The sequence below is a fragment of the Pinus tabuliformis genome, chromosome 9 (assembly GCF_031772625.1).
Source record: "Pinus tabuliformis cultivar Carrire ecotype Pingquan chromosome 9, CPIR1, whole genome shotgun sequence".
NCBI lineage: Eukaryota > Viridiplantae > Streptophyta > Pinopsida > Pinales > Pinaceae > Pinus > Pinus tabuliformis.
Window position 1 is genome coordinate 329,411,666 of NC_142307.1, and position 20,302 is coordinate 329,431,967.

At 37.2% G+C, this 20,302-nt stretch overlaps 1 pseudogene; it reads right to left on the minus strand.

Annotated features, from left to right (window-relative positions):
• Positions 1–341: 341 nt before the first annotated feature.
• LOC149148544 (uncharacterized) overlaps positions 342–20,302 on the minus strand; it is a 29,296-nt pseudogene continuing 9,335 nt past the window's right edge.

The following is a 20,302-nucleotide window of genomic DNA, read 5'->3' on the forward strand; positions in this document are numbered from 1 at the left end:
ACACCACATCAAGGGACCAAAGTGTGAACCGAAGTGGTAGGGATCGGAGTGTTAACTGAGAGTCGAGGGTGCAGGAGTTGAAGGAGGTAATACCATGGAGGAGCGAGCAATGATATAATGATATATTGTAACAGGAGTGAGAGGTGGAATATTGTAAGGGAATTGAGTAGTGGTATATGGAACCGAGCCCAACACTGAGCCACGAACAGTCACATTGGAGCCATGATTTAGAAGCTCAGCATATAACTTAACTCGATGGACTGACTCTGTGACAAAATGGAAGAATATAAGTTGTTTTGAAATTATCAATTCTAATTATCTGTGTTGTGCAATCATCCAATCTAGTCAAAAAGACTGAAACCCATATCCTCTTCGGACTCTTCTCTCGCTCAGGTTTCTTTTCCTCTTCCTTTGGAGCAGCTGTAGCTTCTGTAGCACCGACAACTCGGGCAACAACAAGTACAAACTTGCTTGGATCCTTCAAATACTCCTTAACTTTCTCGGCTAGTGGAAGAGAATAGTCAAGTTCAATAGTGACTACTAATACATTCTTGTAACCATTGATTATAGCATGTGGAACAGCTGCAATTGTGGGATAATTGATCGCTAGAGAAAGAGCTGCCAAAATAGAAATACTAGCAAAAAATTTCTCTATTAATAATCCTCTATGAGATCAAGAACTTCAGGATCAAATACCGATCCATTATCGTATACAGACTGCACAATCAATCCATAGGAAACTGGCTGAATGCCAAGCTTTTCCAGCAAAACTACCTCGGAAGAACCAACCTTGTCTCCTTTCTTAATAAGCTTCACAAGTGTTATAATTTCAATAGTACCTTTGCTAAGAGTTTACTGCACCACCAGTGTAGCTCGAATTCGTTGATACAAATGCCTAGAAAAATAATGGAGAATGGGAAAGGCACAACCTCTTCCCCCAGTCTAGCTAATAACTCCTCTCAAGAATTTTGGACGTAAGCAGACACCGCAGACTTATCTAGGGCTCAGAAAATTCAAATGAAAATGCGCCACCGTTTCCTCTGGCTCGATTGAAGCGAATCATAAAGTTGGGCAGAGACGTTCGTCAAGTAACTTGATGAGAGTGATTATGAGGTCAATACTCAATTCGATGAATCCCGGGTGATACAACAGAAATTATCTGCTCTAATTGCAATTACAAAGCGCCATGGCGAATTCGGAAAGCACAGAATTTCATCAAGTTGTGTATAGGGAAAATAAGTTGGTGTAAAGCTAAAACCCTTGTCATTGTTCAATCGCACCAATTTAGAGTGCTTCACTGTCGATTTTATCCTTACAGGAATGGCTCGGTACACATAATTTTACCGAGGGGCGGGAAGGATCTTTTGACCTTCTTTTGAGATTATGCATCGTAAAGATCCCTTGAATGTGTTCATTTGTTGAGAATATGCATCGTTGCAATGTGTTCATCTGTTGAGAATATGCATCATAAAGCTCCCTTGCAATGTGTTCATTTGTTGAGAATATGCATCGTTGCAATGTGTTCATTTGTTGAGAATATGCATCGTAAAGCTTCCCTTCAGAAAACCCTTGCAATGTGTTCGAACGGATGGTTCCATCCGCCACTACATCCACCTGCGAAATGGACACATTGTTCTAGAAAGCTCCTGCATAATGGACTCAATACCACGACTAATGCCAGCAACAAATCAGTGTGTCAGAGAGCATCCAGAGTGAAAGAGCTACACTTCTGCAATGGCAGAGAGCGTTTCTGGAATCCACTAGAGCTAGGGAGTAGGCACAGATTTTAGAGCGTTAAAGTAAGCGTGGCCTGAGGAAATGACTTGGATGGCAAATGATTTCATGCAGGAGCGGTTATGGAAGACGAAAACTACTGCATAGTTATGCCGTTGGGTAGCTTAGGAGAGAGAACAACCAGTTTTTCAGGTAAAGGATCATCCAGAGCAGAGAATAACTGAAGTGACAGTGAAGCAGTTTCAAAAGGCACAAAACCGATAAGGAGAAGTGCTTAGATCTACAAAGGCCACAAAACAATGGCTGAAATTTAAGCAGGGTAGGAATAAGCCTGCAACTCTGATACCATGTTAAACACACATGGTAGCAACAAAATATTAAAGATAAGAAGGAGAGTACATTTATTATTAACAAATGATATACATTTATAGTACATGGTGTGACCCTTGGATTCATATTCCAAGTGGTCTCTTGGACTCCTTTTGGTTGTTCAACTTCCACACCAACCCTTAGAGGCTTAAGTGTCAAACAAGTAGGACTATAACAATTACATGGTAGTTAATTTAGATTAATTATCTATTTTAATTTATCTAAATTTAGAAACTATAACTAAATTTTTATTTTTTATTTTTTTAAATTGAATTATTTGAATATATATATATATATATATATATATATATATATATATATTATTTAATAAATTTAAATTTCTAATTTTTTTTAACAGTTTGATAGGATATAATTGTCGATGCTAACCATTCATTTAAAAATTGAAAAACTGTTAATTCTCTAATTAGATAAACCCAACATTATGAGCTGTTCTTCTATCCATCTCTGCAATGGATGTGCATATCAAGTAGAGTGCCTTTACTAGTTGCGAAAATCTGCAGCCACGAGCTGTGGAAATCAATAACCACACAAATGAAATGTTTGGTGGCTTTACACCTAGATCGTTACATTACATTCACCACCAAGACTATGCATATGTTTGTTGAGATTTTGTATATATTAATTTGGCTAAAATCTCATGGATAATGCCAACAGTAGGATTTGTTCCTAAACTGATTGCTTCAAATATTGATGAGGAGATATTCTATCCTATTTTGTTGTGATAGAATTTAGTATTCAGTTTCTTCTCTACACCTATAAATTGTAAGCCTGTAGAGGCAAATGTATATGTGAGGTGCGAGGAAGAGGAAATCTGTTGTTGTAATCTCTTGTTGAATAATTGATAAGTCGATACATCGGTTTGGTGAATGTAGGCCAGATTGGTTGGGTGAACCACGTTATACGCTGCCTGCTTGCTAAGTATATGCTGTGTGGAGAGGAGCATTGTGAGCTATTGCAAATCTCTGCTTGAAGTGGAGCTATTTAGCACAAATCTCTCATTTGTAGAGCTGGTGCAAATCTCTGGTTTTGTATGGTGCTTGAAGTGTAAATTGAGATCACTAGGTGAGTAGCTTGTTTGGTTTTTGGAATTTGTTGAGCACATAGGAAGAGTGTTGGCCAAATTTGAGCAGATATGTAGCAATAAATCTACAATGGCATTCAGATCACAGAGAAGCAGATTATAGAATGGTTAAGTTTGTACACAGTGACTTAATGTAGATTGTTTTATATGTTGTTTCCTGCATTCCATATTTGTTGATGATCGACCATTCATGTGGAAAATCTAATCAATGGAAACAAGGTAATGCCGGTTCGTAATGTTTTTAAATAATCAATTGATTAAGTTTTTCAGGCAATATTTATTTCTGGCTATTTAACAATCAGGTGCTAAGAGCAATTTGGTGGTATTTGCAAATGGTATTTGCAATTTACAGTTTGTGGCTGCATAATTTGGTGAAATCATTGTTGTTTAAGAAGCCTGGAAATGGTATCCAATTATTAATAATTGCATGTTTGAAAAGGGGAATTTTTTCAAATTGTTAATTTGATTAAAAAAGTTAATTAAGGAACCATAGAGAAAAACTTAAATTAAACATGGAAAAAACTCGAAGTGCTTGATTTGAGATCGAAAAGTTTAATGGGAGGAATAACTTCGAAATCTAGAAAGTCAAGATGCAAGATTTACTCATGCAACAAGGCGTGGCGAAGGCACTTTTGGGAAAATCCAAACAACCTTTGGCCATGACAGATGACGAATGGAGTGACATCGATGATAGAGCACTAAGTGGCATATGATTGTGTTTGGTAGATGATGTTTTATTTAACATCGTGTCAGAGAAAACAGCCGCTGGTCTATGGACAAAGCTAGAAAAACTATACATGACTAAATCCTTAACAAATAGGATTCTTTTGAAAAGATAGTTTTATAGCTTGCGCATGAAGGAAGGTACAACAATAACTGATCATTTGAATACTTTTAATACTCCCTTGGTGCAGTTAGATAGCATAGAAGTAAAATTTGATTCATAAGATAAAGCTATAAATTTATTATGCTCGTTGCCTGAGTCATGGGATCATTTTGTTACTTCTATAATTCTTAGTTCATCAGAAACCCTTGAATTTGATGATGTTGTTGGAGCTATGCTATCTGAAGAAACCAAAAAAGGGTCAAATTTAGAAACCTCTACATCAGAAGCAATGATGGTTAGAGGTCGATCTAAAGAAAGACGCAAAAGTCAGTGAAACAACTCTTGGTCAAAATCAAAAGGGAAGAAGAGTAAGCTAAAATGCTGGTCTTGCAACAAATCGAGACATTTGAAGGACTGTTGGAAGAGACAACAAACATCCAAAGGAGACTCTTCAACATAAAATAATGAAACAAACACGACAGAAACAGGCTCAGCATCTGGTTCAGGTATTAGTGATGAAGTTTTATTAGTTAATTTGTTAAATCATGATCAACATTGGTTGTTAGATTCTGGTGCATCCAATCACATGTGCATTCATAAAGAGTGGTTTAAATCTTATAAATCAATCAATGATGGAGTAGTTTACATAAGAAATGATGTCTCATGTAATGTTGTGGGAATTGGAAGCATCTAGATTAAAATGTTTGACGGGACAATTAAAATCTTAACTGATGTAAGACATGTGCCTGAACTCAGAAAAAGTCTTATTTCTCTAGGAGTGCTAGACACAAATGGATATACAAATTTTATTCAAGGTGGAGTAATGAAAATTTATAAAGGAATCCTACTAGTAATGAAAGCAAAGAAGGTTGGAAATCTTTTTTGGTTAGAAGGAAGAACAGAGTCAGATCATGCTTCCATTGTATCTGAAAAAGATAGTGATTCTATTCGACTATGGCATCAATGGTTGGGCCATATGAGTGAAAGAGGATTAAAATTTTTATCTGATGGTAAGTTACTTCCTAGTTTAAAATCTTTTAAGTTAGATTTCTGCAAACCTTGTATATATGGGAAACAAAGTAAGTAGAAATTTAAAATTGGAAAATGCACTTGTAAGGGAATCCTTGATTATATCCATTCTGATGTTTGGGGTCCATCTCCTACAACCTCATATGGAGGATCATCATATTTTGTATCTTTTATAGATGATTTCTCTAGGAAATTATGGGTCTACATGTTGAAAAGAAAGTCCGATGTATTCATAGTTTTCAAGTAGTTTAGACCATTAGTAGAAAATATCACTGGAAGAACCATTAAATGTTTAAGAACTGACAATGTTGGTAAGTTTACTTCAAAGGAATTTGATAATTATTGCAAGGAAGTTGGGATCGAAAGATATAGAACTACTGCTTATACTCCTAAGAAAAACGGAGTCGTTGAACACATGAATAAGACTCTCTTAGAAAGAGCAAGAAGTATGCTAAGTAACACCAATTTGCAGAAGGAATTATGGACAGAAGCAATATCTACAGCTTGTTATTTGATAAATCGATCACCATCAACTGCAATAGGATGCAAAATTCCTCAAGAGGTATGGAAAGGTCATCCTTGTGATTATTCTAAACTGAAAGTTTTTGGTTGTGATGCATATGCTCTAATTTTGAAACATCAGCGTTCTAAATTAGATCCTAAATCAAAAAGATATATCTTTGTTGGATATGGTGTTGGGATTAAGGGATACAGGTTGTGGGATCCTACTACTCACAAGATCATCATTAACAGAGATGTTAAATTCAATGAATCTTCACTTGATAATCTAGATGTAGATATTAAATTGAAACAAGAAAATGTACCTAAGTTTCAACATATTCAGTTTGAAACCAGTTCAAACACTGATGATAGTAAAGAAGAACGAGTTTCAGATAAAGATCATGAAGAAGTTCCTACAGATAATAATCAACAAATTGTGGAAGAACCAGAAACATATTTAATAATGTCTACGAGAATCAGATATCATCCTAAAGGGTATCATGATTATGTTACATCAATTGCTTTAACCGCTAATGATGATGAGCCTTTATTGTATCAGGAAGCTGTAGAAGGTTCTAACAGTGATAAGTGGAAAGAAGCTATGAAGGAAGAAATGAAGGCATTAGACAAGAATGCCACATGGGACCTCATAGAACTTCCTAATGACAGAAAAACTGTAGGATGTAAATGGGTTTACAAATTGAAAAGGGGTGTTGATGATAAAGAAGACATGTACAAAGCGACGCTGGTTGCGAAAGGTTTTTCTCAGAAAGCATGAATTGACTTTCATGAGATATTTTCACCAGTTGTTAAAATTGTTTCAATTCAGATTGTCTTAGCATTAGTTGCTTTACTTTATTTAGAATTACAACAACTAGATGTTAAGACTGCATTCTTACATGGAGATTTAGATGAAGAGATTTATATGGAACAACCTGAAGGGTTTGTTCAAAATCGCAACAAGAAATTTGTCTACAGGCTCAAGAAATCATTGTATGGTCTAAACCAGTCACCGAGACAATGGTACAGGAAATTTGATTCTTTCATGATGAGCCAAAATTATATAAGAAGTGAATATGATCATTGTGTTTATTTTAAGAAATTAAGTAGTGACATGTTCATTATCTTAGTATTATATTTTGACGATATGCTTTTTGCAAGAAAAAGCATAAGTGAGATCAACAGGTTAAAGGCTCAGATGGCTAGGACGTTTGATATGAAAGATCTAGGAGCAACAAGACAGATTTTGGGCATGGAGATTTTCAGAGACAGGAGCAATGGTAAGCCGTGGTTATCACAAAATAAGTATATTCAAAAAATACTCTTAAGGTTTGGTATGAACAATGTGAAGCCGGTTTCAGTCCCTTTAGCTTCCCATTTTAAGCTTTCTTCAAGTTTATATCCTAACACAATTGAAGAAAAGGAATATATGTCTCGAATTCCATATGCCAATGTAGTAGGTTGTGTTTACGGGAAAACTAGTGTCCATTTAGAGCTGCCCACTAAGATGGGTAGATATCTTAGAAACAAACAATTCAAATTAACTTGTGTTTTCGTTTATGAGAGATAGATGAGAGAGAAGCAGAGAGTACCAACCTCAGTCTTTCGCTTGGCTCCTTGCTTGTTTCCTCTCTCCTTTGGTAGAGCTTCGCCACTCCTTTCTCACTTGTCCTACTTCAAAGAACACCTGTAGAGTCAAAGTAGCAAAATACCATCAAAGCATAGAGATCTATAACCATAAACAGTGTAGAATCAGATGTACATTAACCATACAAATGCATACATGTATACAAGATTCAGAAATATACAAGTATATGGAGGAAAACTCAAATAGCTTTATTGATAGAAGTAGTAGAAGAGAGGATTACAACCCAGCTGTCTGATCCAACGCCATCCTCCCAGCATGAAATCCCTCTTCACCTCATGAAAATCTAGATCACATAGCAATACAATGTTTCACAGAGAAACCAACAACACTTCCTTACAAAATACAAAATTCTCCTCTGGATCTCTAGAATGAGGGATCCATATATAGATATTTTCAGGTGGGTGAGTCAGCTTCTGGGATTTTGATTAGTGTCATTTCACTGATTCTTGGTTCCAATTTGATATTTGATGATCTCTTACTCATCCATGGGTGAATTCAGAGAGGCAAGTGTCATATGAGCAGTTTTTAGAAGATTCTTTGCATTTCCACCTAGCAAACTACCTCTGCCATTTGTATGCTCTCGCTCATCACACCCTATAGAAGGGATTTTCAGTATGCATCACACCCTTTGTGTGTTGAAAATGAGATGCATCGTACCCTTAGCATGGAGCGGTCTGTATGGTCCAGTTTTGACCAGTTTTGGCAGTTTTTCAAGGAGAACCTCTGGGAAATGATGTAATCAGCTGACCTTGTTCCTTTAGGGTATGAAACAACACATTTAGGGGTTTAGAAGCCCTTGGTTTATGGACATATGTGTTTGGGGTTGCAGTGCCCAAATATGTCTATAATAGTTGCCCCCTAAAGCATGAGGTCATAAATCTTCTTATGTCGGGTGAAATGCTTTATCATGAGGATCCGAGGTTTTTCGAACTGGAAGGTGACCTGTAATAAGATACAATACAATAAATTATCTTCATAATATTTTCATGATCTAGCTGAGGTAGGCATTTCCATGCTCAGCTTTATAAAGCCATTTTCATGTACATAGGACAAACAATCGTTTATGTGGTAGACTGATGATTCTGGTAGAGCCATCGTCCCTTAGATCGGATGATTATTTGTGAAGCTATGGAGTGCATTTGATGTCTTTATTTTCCTGAATATATCGCAGCCTGGATGGATGAAATTAGATCCGAGGTCTTCAAACTAGTTCAATCTTCGCTTGAAGTACAAGTCGATCCATGTGAAAAGATGTTCTGATGTTGAACATGTAAAGACATCGCTTGATTACCAGCCAATGATGAAAGCTGTTAACAGGTGCGAGAGGAATCACCAATAATGATAATGACCCTCAAGGTACTGTAGTATAATTCACATGGTGGGAATACATGAGTCGATGTCGAACACCATGCAAAATCTTTCGATCGAAGGTCATTGATGTAAACCTATCGCCGAAAGTGATAAACTTTCCATTGAGGCATGCAAGCTTCAAAGTACTGAAAGGGTTATTCCTAGGTCAACTTCTTGGATAATGAGATGATGTCAACAAGAAGTGACCCGTCGTAGGAGGGCCTTAATGAATCCCACATCTATGACATGAAACGGAGCAAATGATTTTGTGGAGGTGAAAACAATCTGATGATACAAGGTTCAGTGGTGGCGGCCATGAAAGAATGGAGCGTGAAGGTATTGCAGTGGATGAGGCGTTAGCTGGGTTGGTGAGTTCTCTAAATGACTTCTCTTGAACATATCGACAACACTAAAATGGATTATTAGTGTTAACCCCAAAAATGGATGATATGGAGGACCAATGGTGATATGACCGGTGAACGGAATATTCCAACCCGACTCTCATGGTGACAGAGTGAAAGTGTCATGTTCAAGAGCGACCTACTACCAATGAAGTTCTTCAAGTTTTCTTCCCTTTTTCCCCAGTCATTGATGACCAATACCTCTTTATTTTTGTCAAGCTTGAGGAGGATAACATATGCTTGTTCTATAATTTTCCCTTCGGGCAAACCTGTCGCTATGTTTTAGCGAGCCTAGCAACAGTGAAACTCGCTCTTGTCTGTATTGGACAAGTTTGTTGCTATTGTTTTAACGAGTTTAACGACAAATATAACTCGGTACTTTTCAGTTTTAGAGAATCTTAAAATAGACGGAAAGGGAACTCCAGTAGTCCTTTTTCATAATATAATCTCTTAAGTCTGAAAAAGTATAAAATAATACGAAAGGGATGACTTTTTCAATCACTTTAGTGAGCTGAAAAAGATAAGCACTCGATCTTTTCATGTAATGATCCCTCAGGTCCAAAAAGATTAAAATGCAAGAGGGATGGCACTTCCAATCACTTTAAAGAGCTAGAGAGGCCAATTTCTCAGCAATCTTTTTATATTTTATGAGTCTAAAAAGAGCTTAAAAGAGACTCGTTTTTTAGGAATGAGTGATATTTTCGGGTAGCAACTGGTTCCAGGCAAGTTTGGAACTTTTCTATCATGGTAGTGTAAAGAAGGTGGCTAACAGAATCACTCCCTGCAATTGTTCCTAAAAAGGGTAAACAATCAAGTGGAGGCGTATGATCAACTAAAAAGTGGAGGTGATGGTAAGAACACGACCAAGGCTCAAAAGCTGATAGTAATGCGATCACAAAGGTTATTTACTGAAAGGAGGGTTCATTTTTTAATGAGCTTGAACTCTAGGGGAAACATATGCTCATCGCTAGGTTTATTTTTTAACGAGCTTGAACTTTGTGTAAACCTACTCATGCTAGTCGTATAATAAGGATTTATCTCATTAGTAGGTTCTTTTTTTAGGGATCTTTCCCCATGCGAAACTTTGCTCCGATCCTTTTGTATGCAAGCTAGGAACGACCAACTACTGTCCTAAGGGTTAAAGAACTATTGGGGTAGGGTAGGAAAACTCTTCCTTTACTTTGCCGATGCCATTTTGGCCTTGCAAAGGTGAATGGTTGACCAAACCAATCACCTAACTTAAGCAGCTAAAGTTAGTAAAAAACTATGGGGTTAGAGTTATGCTGGTCGATTTTCACTTGCATAAAAAAAGGTTTGCATGACCCCAGGTATAAAGAAGAATAAAGTTTCCAGTTTACCATTCGGAAGTTCTTGCATTAGCAAGATTGTTCCATCCACGTAGCAGACAAGACACTTCCTTGGCTTTGTCCATAAAAATAGACAAAGGTGAACGGTGGGAGCTTCCACTCACATAACCTTCAACGAGGAAATCCTTTTCCAGTCTAATCCCATTTTCCTAAACAGACGGGTGTGTCAGATTGGTCATATATCCTACGTGGAAACCTACCTTATATCTGGGGTTTTCCTGCTAATGCAGACCAGGGCGCATGCCTCCTGAGTTTAGTCGCATTCACCGAATCACTCACGATCATCAAGTGGACGGACTAGAGGTTGATGAGACATTCCTTGTGCAAAAAGACCATTTAGGGATGGTATTTGACTAGTAGCCGTGTTTGAACCGGGGAATGAAAGCTAGTCAACGAGTTGGACCATTCTGCCTTCATACGGGAAACACATCACTCGAAAGAGTGAGGAAATAATAGCTCCCATGCTGTAAATGTAGTCACGCCCAAGGAGTAGATTGTAATCTAGAGGCCCTTGGACTACCATCACGTTTAGATGAACGGTTTTCCTTCTCAAAGTTATAGGCAAATTTGGAAGGATCCCTAATGGTCGACTGGTTCCTTTATTGAAGCCTAACAGATTTCGAATCTCAGGCAGAAGCGATGGTGAGCTAAGCGCTTTCCAAGCAGTTGAGGAAAGGATACTCACTGAAGCCCCTTCACCTATGATAGTGCTAGCCATGATCATTTTGTAAGCTTGTACTATGATTCAGAATGGCACATTAGATGGTAAGCGGGGTCTCGCTAGTAGATTGCAATCGAAGGAAATGACTAAATTGCTCGGAGGAGGGATCGAATAAATGGCCAGATGAATCTATGATGAACTTCCTTCCTGTGGTAAAGGAATGGGTAGATTGCCCCCATGCTCATCTGACTCGGTGCTAACAAAAAGAATTTGAACGGTGTCATTCTCATTCTCTTTGGAGACTGTATCATCTAAAGATGTACCTTCTGAAGACAAGACTGGGTCGACTGCCGTCTCGACCTGTTGACTTTGCTCCAGTGTGGACTCAGAGGGTTTATCTTCAATGATAGATGCTTCTAACGACAACAGAGGTGTGTCAGTCGGATTTTCAAATAGCGATGGACTTGGTAAGAGTTTCTTGTATCGAGGAGGAAGTTGCTGCGGTGAAGCAAGACGGATATCCAAGACTCTTTTAGCTTCATCCAGGAAAGGACAACGGTGGAGGGCATGATTGCCTTCACAAAGCCTACAAGGAAATTTAGATCTTCCTTTCTGCCCATTGACTTCATTTTCACTAGTTGATAGTGTACTCTCAACATGATCGACAAAGGTTGAAGACATCAGATTGTGCAAGTGGGGAGACCCGTCCCTTAAGATCCGTGGGATGCAGGGACAATCTCGATGATAGTGGTCTCCCTTGCAAATGACACATGGATATTTAGGCTTGGATGGTGCAGTGTGTAGATTTTCGCTGGACGATGCATGGTTGCCCCCTTTTGCCATTGGCTTCTTCTTCTTCTTAGTTACTTGGTTTTTAGTGTTACTAGTTTCACCAAGCGAAGAGGAAGAAGGATAAGGAGAAACAAACGAAGTAGAAGGTAGGGGGGAAACTATAGTATCACTTGGTTACTGATTTGATTGCTCAGGAATTATGGTGTTTTGAATGACAAAGGTCGAGAATAGCCATATTGGCAGGCCAATTGTGAGTCCTGGAAGGGACAATGTAGCCATGTGTGGAGCACCAACATCTCCCCAAGAAGAGAAAGGACTAGGATTCCCCCCAAGGGGAAATCCTTGATTGGTAGACTCCATTATCTCAACCTAATACCAACGAGGGAACAATGATTTTATTCCGATTGAAATAAATTTTATGACACTTTGACACAACTTGCTTTTTCAATTTTTAAGAGTCGCGAAAAATCTAAAGATGACTCTAGTCACCTTTGATTTTTAATGAGCCTAAAGTGACAAGTGCTCAGATGGAAATATTCTTTTAAGGAGTCTAAAAAGGAATGAAAGTGACTACTCTGGAAATCTAGAGAGAGGGATTACCAAACCAATCGCAAAACTGCAATATACTTTTACGTACGGCAGTCAATCTTCCCGCATGTTGTGTTCAGTGCATTGCAATCAATAGGGTAGCAGATATGGCTTCCTAAGAATAATGGATATCAGCCTATTGTGGTCTCCCAATATATACTCGATGGTACGTGGGAGCACAAGTCCGTACTGGCACTTGTCGTATCAAAGGGGAGGAATCACCCAACCTACTATGAAAATGATAGTTACCAGGCTTTACGACACCAGAATAAGTCTCTAGCCTAGACTTCTAGATGTTGTGTGTTAGGTTCCAAAGCACTTTTATGTTCATTGAGGTTTATTTTACAGTTGATATTTCTTAAGAAGTTTTCCTTTCAAGGTTCACCACGTGATGTAGATGTACAATTCCTAAATATGCAATCTAAGATGATAAACAATCGTTTACTTTCTTTTAGCAATGAAAATCCTAGCTACTAAGGAAAGAGGAGTAAAATTCTTTCAACATAGAGCAGAGAGCACACACTAAATGCACTTTTCCTTAGAAATCAATTTTCTCATGCAGTCTAAATGAAAATGCACATGCATGTATTTATTTTTCAGTTCCCTTAATGTGAGAATGACAAAAAGAAAACTAAGTACAGGTCTAAACTATCTTTCCTCAAAGCGACACTTTAGCAATTTCTTTTCAAAAACGAAAGGAAGACTAAGACGACACTTTCAATTCTGACTGGAAAACTGCTTTCGACACTTCAAACAATTGAAAATACAAATCAAATACAATGAAAAAAGTGTAATCAACTATCTAAAAGAGGAATATTTTACGACACTCTTTTTCTTCACTGAAATGACAATTGCGACACTTCCAAATCAAAAGACGACAGTTCGATTAAGCTACTTTTTGCAAAGGAAGACTATAAATGATGAAAAATACATAAAAAAAATTCACAATTCCTTATCAATGGAGGCTAAATAATGTAAAGGAAGAAGGTTTCAACAGTGATATACTGATCATAGACAACAAAACTACTGAATAGAGCTGAAAACAATGAAGAAAAAAACCAAAATTTGGAGGCAAAAATAGTCTCATTCAATCATCGCACCTGTAACACAGGGAGCAGGGATGCATCTCACCTACAGCACACAGGAGGTGTGATGCATCCAGACTTCCAATGAGAGATAGTGCGATGGTCTAGGGACAAGACTAAGCTTGGTTTTCACTCATAGCTTGCAATTAAGTTCAGGGGTTTAGGATGAGTTTATGATAGGTAGTAAACAAAAAGTATAGGGGTTAATCTAATGAGGTTATTTGAGCTACCACCAGGGCACTTAGGATGTTTGGAAGTTATATGTTCAACTCATAAACCATCTCGGAGATTGACTGAAGCAGCGTTGATCTACTTTGCAGTTGCATAGCAAAAGCAGTTCGGAGGCTAGCTGGCTTAACTTCAGGCTCTGTCTGTAGTTTATAAAGAAAACAACAGTAAAAAAAAAAACAAACTATTCATTCCCTAGTGGAGTCACCATTTTGTTTATGGGAAAAGTAGTGTCCATTCAGAGCTGCTAGTCCCACTAAGACGGGTAGCTATCTTAGAAACAAAAAATTCAAAGTAACTTATGTTTTCCTTTATGAGAGATAGATGAGAGAGAAGCAGAGAGTACCAACCTCAGTCGTTCACTTGACTCCTTGCTTGTTTCCTCTCTCCTTTGATAGAGCTTCGCCACTCCTTTCTCACTTTTCTCGCTTCAAAGAACACCTGTAGAGTCAAAGCAACAAAATACCATCAAAGCATAGAGATCTATAACCATAAACAATGTAGAATCAGATGTACATTAACCATACAAATGCATACACGAATACAAGATTCAGAAATATACAAGTATATGGAGGAAAACTCAAATAGCTTTATTGATAGAAGATGTAGAAGAGAGGATTACAACCCAGCTGTCTGATCCAACGCTATCCTCCCAGCATGAAAGCCCTCTTAACCTCACGAAAAGCTAGATCACCCAACAATACAATGTTTCACAGAGAAACCAACAACACTTCCTTAAAAAATACAAAATTCCCCTCTGGATCTCTAGGATGAGGGATCCATATATAGATATTTGTAGGTGGATGAGTCAGCTTCTGGGATTTGATTAGTGTCATTTCACTGGTTCTTGGTTCCACTTAGAGATTTCATAATCTCTTACTCATCCCTGGACAAATTCAGAGAGACAAGTGTCATATGAGCAGTTTCTAGAAGATTATTTGGGTTTCCACCTAGCAAAATACCTCTATCATTTGTCTGCTCTCGCTCATCACACCCTACAGAAGGGATTTTCAGTATGCATCGCACCCTTTGTGTGCTGCAAGTGAGATGCATCACACTCTTAGCATGGAGCAGTCTGTATGGTCCAGTTTTGACTAGTTCTGAGCAGTTTTTCAGGGAGAACTTCTGGGAAATGATGTAGTCAGCTGACCTTGTTCCTTTAGGGTATGAAACAACACTTTTAGGGGTTTAGAAGCCCTTTTTTATGGACATGTGTGTTTGGGGTTGCAGTGCCGAAATATGTCTATAACAGGTTGTTTGATGTATGCGATGGTTAGTACACGACCAGATATTTTACATGCAGTTGGGGTTGTCAGGAGGTATATGGCAAATCCAGGGAAAGAACACTAGTCAGCAGTGAAATGGGTGCTTTGGTATCTGAGAGGCACAGGTGATTATTGTATCACTTATAACAGAAGTAGTGAATTTGTTTGTAGATATGTTGATTCTGATTTTGCAGGTGATTGGGATAAGAGAAGGTCAACGTCAGGATATGTCTTTACTCTTGCAGGTGGAGCTATTAGCTGGATGTCAAAGCTACAAAAAATTGTTGCTTTATCCACTACAGAAGCATAATACATAGCTGCTACACATGCTTGCAAAGAAGCGGTTTGGTTGAAAGGTTTGTTTGGTGAGTTTGGTAGTTTACAAGACAACATTAAGTTATTTTGTGATAGTCAAAGTGCAATTCACTTGGCTAAAAATCCAACCTATCATAGTAAATCAAAGCATATACCTATAAAGTACTCTTTTGTAAGACCGGTTATCATTGAACGGGGAGTCTCTCTTGAAAAATTGCATACAAAGGAAAATTGTGCAGACATGTTCACGAAACCAGTTTTATGAGAGAAACTACGATGGTGTCTGGATTCTCTTAGCTTGCAAATAAAATGAAAAGAATAAACAAGAACGAGGTATTAGGCTAATTGTTGTCAAGGTGGAGATTGTTGAGATTTTGTATATATTAATTTGGCTAAAATCTCATGGATAATGCCAACAATAGGATTTGTTCCTAAACTGATTGCATCAAATCCTGATGAGGAGATATTCTATCCTATTTTGTTGTGATAGAATTTATTATTCAGTTTCTTCTCTACATCTATAAATTGTAAGCCTGTAGAGGCAAATGTATATGTGAGGTGTGAGGAAGAGGAAATCTACTGTTGTAATCTCTTGTTGAATAATTGATAAGCCGATACCTCTGTTTGGTGGATGTAGCCCAGATTGGTTGGGTGAACCACGTTAAATGTTGTCTCATGTTTTATGTTGTGTGTGAATTTATTTATTTTTCTGTTGTGCATAATCTGAACAATGTTCTCCATCTTAGCTTAAATGTTTGTAATTTCTCTAATATCTTTAGAATTTTTTTCATGCATAATGAAGAAGAAAAAAGAGGAAAAACATCCAGAACATTCTGGCCCTGTTTCTTCATTAATGCTATCATTTCTTGCCTCAAGCTTTCACTAAAGGTATCATTTATTATTATATATCTTTTTCATGTTTAGTTAGATTAAAACATTGTTTTTGATTAAATCTCTTAAAGTAATTTAAATTTATTCAAATTTTGGATCTACTAAGTATTGAAAAGGATAAAATTGTTTTTTTGAAAAAAAGTTTATATTTTGAGAGATTTGATAATTTTAGACTCTTAATAATTTTCAAATTAGAATGGATCTAGGATAGTTTAATTATTAATTGTTAATTATAATTATAACTATAATTATTAGATTAATAATTTATTTTATTTCATTATTATTTTGTTTTGATCTAGTCAAAATATTTACAAGAAATTATATTATATTAACATATTGGGGTGGAGAGCTTTTTGGACACAATGATCACTAATTGAATTAGGGCATAATTTATTATTATTATTATTATTATTATTATTATTATTTGTGATTAGGGGAGGGATGGTTTCATACTCATACTCACTTGACACGGGTCAATTCCAACCACTACCATTATAACGCCTAAATGCCTATTTATGCCATTTCCATAGATAGATGTTAGTTCTGAGATTTCAACTTGAATCTCTTCAATCATAATCCTTCATTTTCAGTAGTTAACTTTAAGAATAATAAAAATTATAGTTTTTTTTTCATGTCTCAAATATATTAGTGTTTTGTTTGTTACATATTACTTTTATAAATTGATATATATTATAATATATTAATAATAATTTATGATGAAAATTTTGGAAAAAAATTAGTTTTTAAATTATTAATTTTTAATCGTTGAAACTTAAACTTGTAAATTAGTAAATCTTAAACATAATTATGTGTAGACTAATAAACCAAATGACTTATAATTTATTTTTATTTTTTATTTTTTATTTTATTTTGACCAAATTCAAATACATTTTTTATTTTATTTAATATTTTTAATTCTATTTAATTTTTATTTTATGTAATTTGTTTAATCAAAATGTTAAAAATTACATTATTTTGACCAAATTAAAATGTTTATGTTACATTACATTATTATTTTTTTATTTAGATTTTTAAACTCTATTTAATTTTTATTTTTATTTAATTTGACTTAATCAAAATGTTAAACATTACATTATTTTGACGAAATTAAAATGTGTACGTTACATTACATTAATTTTTGAATTTTATTTTATTTTTTAAATTCTATTTTATCTTTATTTTTATGTAATTTAACTTAATCAAAATGTTAAACATTACAATACAACATCTCTCGAGGTTGGAGAGCACTTAGGGCAATTATTTTTTATTAATCTTAATTGACTTTAAAAATATCTTTAAATTATTAATTATTAATTTCTATTAAATTAAATATTATATATAAATCACCTTTTATTTGATTTTGTTAAAGTATCTTTTGACAAAAGTGTTCTCTCCCATGGTTTGATTATAGTGTTTTGGTAACTTATATTTATTTAATCTATTAGTTTTTTTCCATGGTTTTGTACTTTATATTTATCTAATTTATTAATTTTTGTTTATCAAAGTTTCTTCAATAAATTAAGATGATTGAGATAGATAATTGTGAAGTAGAACTATTTGACATTAATTTACATTTTATATTTATATATGTTTTAATTTAAACATATCATATAGAACTTATATATATATATATATATATATATATATATATATATATATATATAATTTTCTTATTTTAAGGAAGAATATGACGAGGGTCATGTGGGATTGCGGGAGAGGATGGAGCACTATTGCGCACACCCTACCTGCTACTCTGACCCTGGTTAACTATTGCAGGCACCCGTAGCGGTTATGCTCCTATAGCCTATAGCACGCTGGCCCTAGCTTGCACAACTGTCGTTTTCAGCAGATAAGTATGGAGGGAATGGAACTTGACATTGTGGATTATTCGTCGGGTCCCTATTCCCAAATCGACCACCATTACATCTGCCATGTCCTGCTCGCTAACGACGCTAGTTGTCTCCCTTCCTAGGCATAAGGACAACTCCCTCTGCATCGATTCTCTCTCCATCGACTCTCCCTCCCTCAACAGTCCACCCTTGTCCCTTTCAACCCTCAACCTCCTCGCCTCATGCTCATCTCGGCTCTTCGATCCCACACCCCTTGTTGACCTTTTTTTCTCTCAGAACCCTAACCCCTGCCATGGACTTGCTTCTGAAGCGGCCAATCAATCTCAGCTACCAGCTAATCTCCCCCGATTAGGCAATAAATCACAGGAATCCGCAATTCCATCGGGATGCTTCGATACCCCTGTTATTAGGGTCAGGTCGGCGAAGCCCTCCTTCGCAACAAAAAATCGAGTAGATCCTTTACAAGACCATCCTACTGCGCCTCCAACAGGGAAGAAGAACTCCAAGTGCATCAGAGCATTCAGAAAAGATTTCACTATTAAATCTGGCGAAGGTCTCACCATGGGGGATATCACCGACAGATCAAGCAAAGTTCTGGTGGGTAGGGTTCATGGCAGAACCTATACAGTGGATCAAATAGGGCAATGGGTGAAAAAGATTTGGGGGCATATCTTCCTTCACCTATAATAGGTTCAAAATCTACGTCGAGGGTGGTTCGCGCTTCACTTTGCACTCAAAGAACACACAAATATGGCACTGGCTTGATTTTTGCACATATAGATGGCGCTGGTTTTACTCAAAAGATGGAGCCCTCTATTTTATCCTAAAAGAGAGCAGCTCGGTGCAGGGCCTCTCTAGGTGAGGTTTCCAGGTTTACCCCTACAGTATTGGTCAGAATAGGTGTTTATCAAAATAGGGAATACCCTAGGTATGTTTCTAGATTATGACAAATCCATTATCCAATCCAAAAACCAAACATTAGCCCATATTTTAGTGCATTTGGACACTCGAGAGGGTTTGGAAGAAAGGATAACTCTGCAATGGAGGAATTTCACCCCGGTACAAATCTTGGACTATGAGGGAGTGCCATTTAGATGTCGAAGATGTCATAAGGTCAGTAATCTATTCAAAGAGTGCCCTCTGGTAGTGAAATCCCATGAGACAGCAACAGGACAAGAAGTTGGCATCGACAAAGGAACCCCTGTCATCAGTAGAAAGCATCTAGAGGCTGGCCCAGAACCTCCCCAGAAGGCGAACTCATCCAAGCCGGTGCAGCACAAATTTGGAAGATCTTCGGGACCACCATCCCCTCCTCTGACTCGAGCTCAACCAACTGCAGAAGCAACTCATTCAGTGGGTACTCCTCTTCCCTCATCCCCTACTCTTTCTTATGTTAATGCATCTACTGCACAACATATGCATATCGCACCATTTTCGCATGGTATCATCTCCCCTGCCTCCATCACCTACTCACCTCTCCCTCATCACTTGGTTGATTCCACCACCCCCCCCCCATTATCCACTCGGTGAAATCCCCCTCATTCCATCCATCTCCCTTGGCACCCTCTCATCCCTATAACCTTCATTTGTGAACTCCCTTTGGGGACTCTCATCTTTACAACACAGGCCTTGGCTTGACACTACCTGCATCCTCTGCTAAACCTCTTAGAGGGCGCAAATCATACCTCACACATGCTACCCCTCGCGCTGGGGTAGAGGTGATCTCGGGCAGAAAATCCTCTTCAGATCTAGTTCTTAGAGCAAAGCAAACCCTAGACATGGTTCCCCCATGAAATGCATCTCCTTTAATTGTAGGGGCTTGGCTAGTTCTCTAAAAAAGCTAGCCCTTCACAAACTCTTCACGGCGGAACCGATCAAATTAATCCTCCTTCAAGAAACCCTAAGGGAAGCACGTCATGCTATAGAGATTTTGCAAGCTATATGCCCTGGGTGGATCTTCACTGCTCTGGATTCCATGGGACGATCTGGTGGTTTGGCCATGGGATACAATCCCTATACCATAAAACCCATATCGACTTGGGGAGGAAAGGGTTACATGTGCATTAATTTTTTCTTAGCCGCATTAGGAATGGATTTCAGGGTCATGAATGTTTATGGGTCGTGCCAAGGAAGGGAGGTTTTCTGGAACCGCCTCCTTAACCTATCCTTGTCATCTACTGAAAACTTCATATTGGGAGGGGATCTTAACTTTTCTATAAGATTCAGTGAGTCTTCGGAAGGGATCTTAACATTGTATCGTCAGGGAAGGTTGAAATTCATTAACAAATGAATTGCTTGCA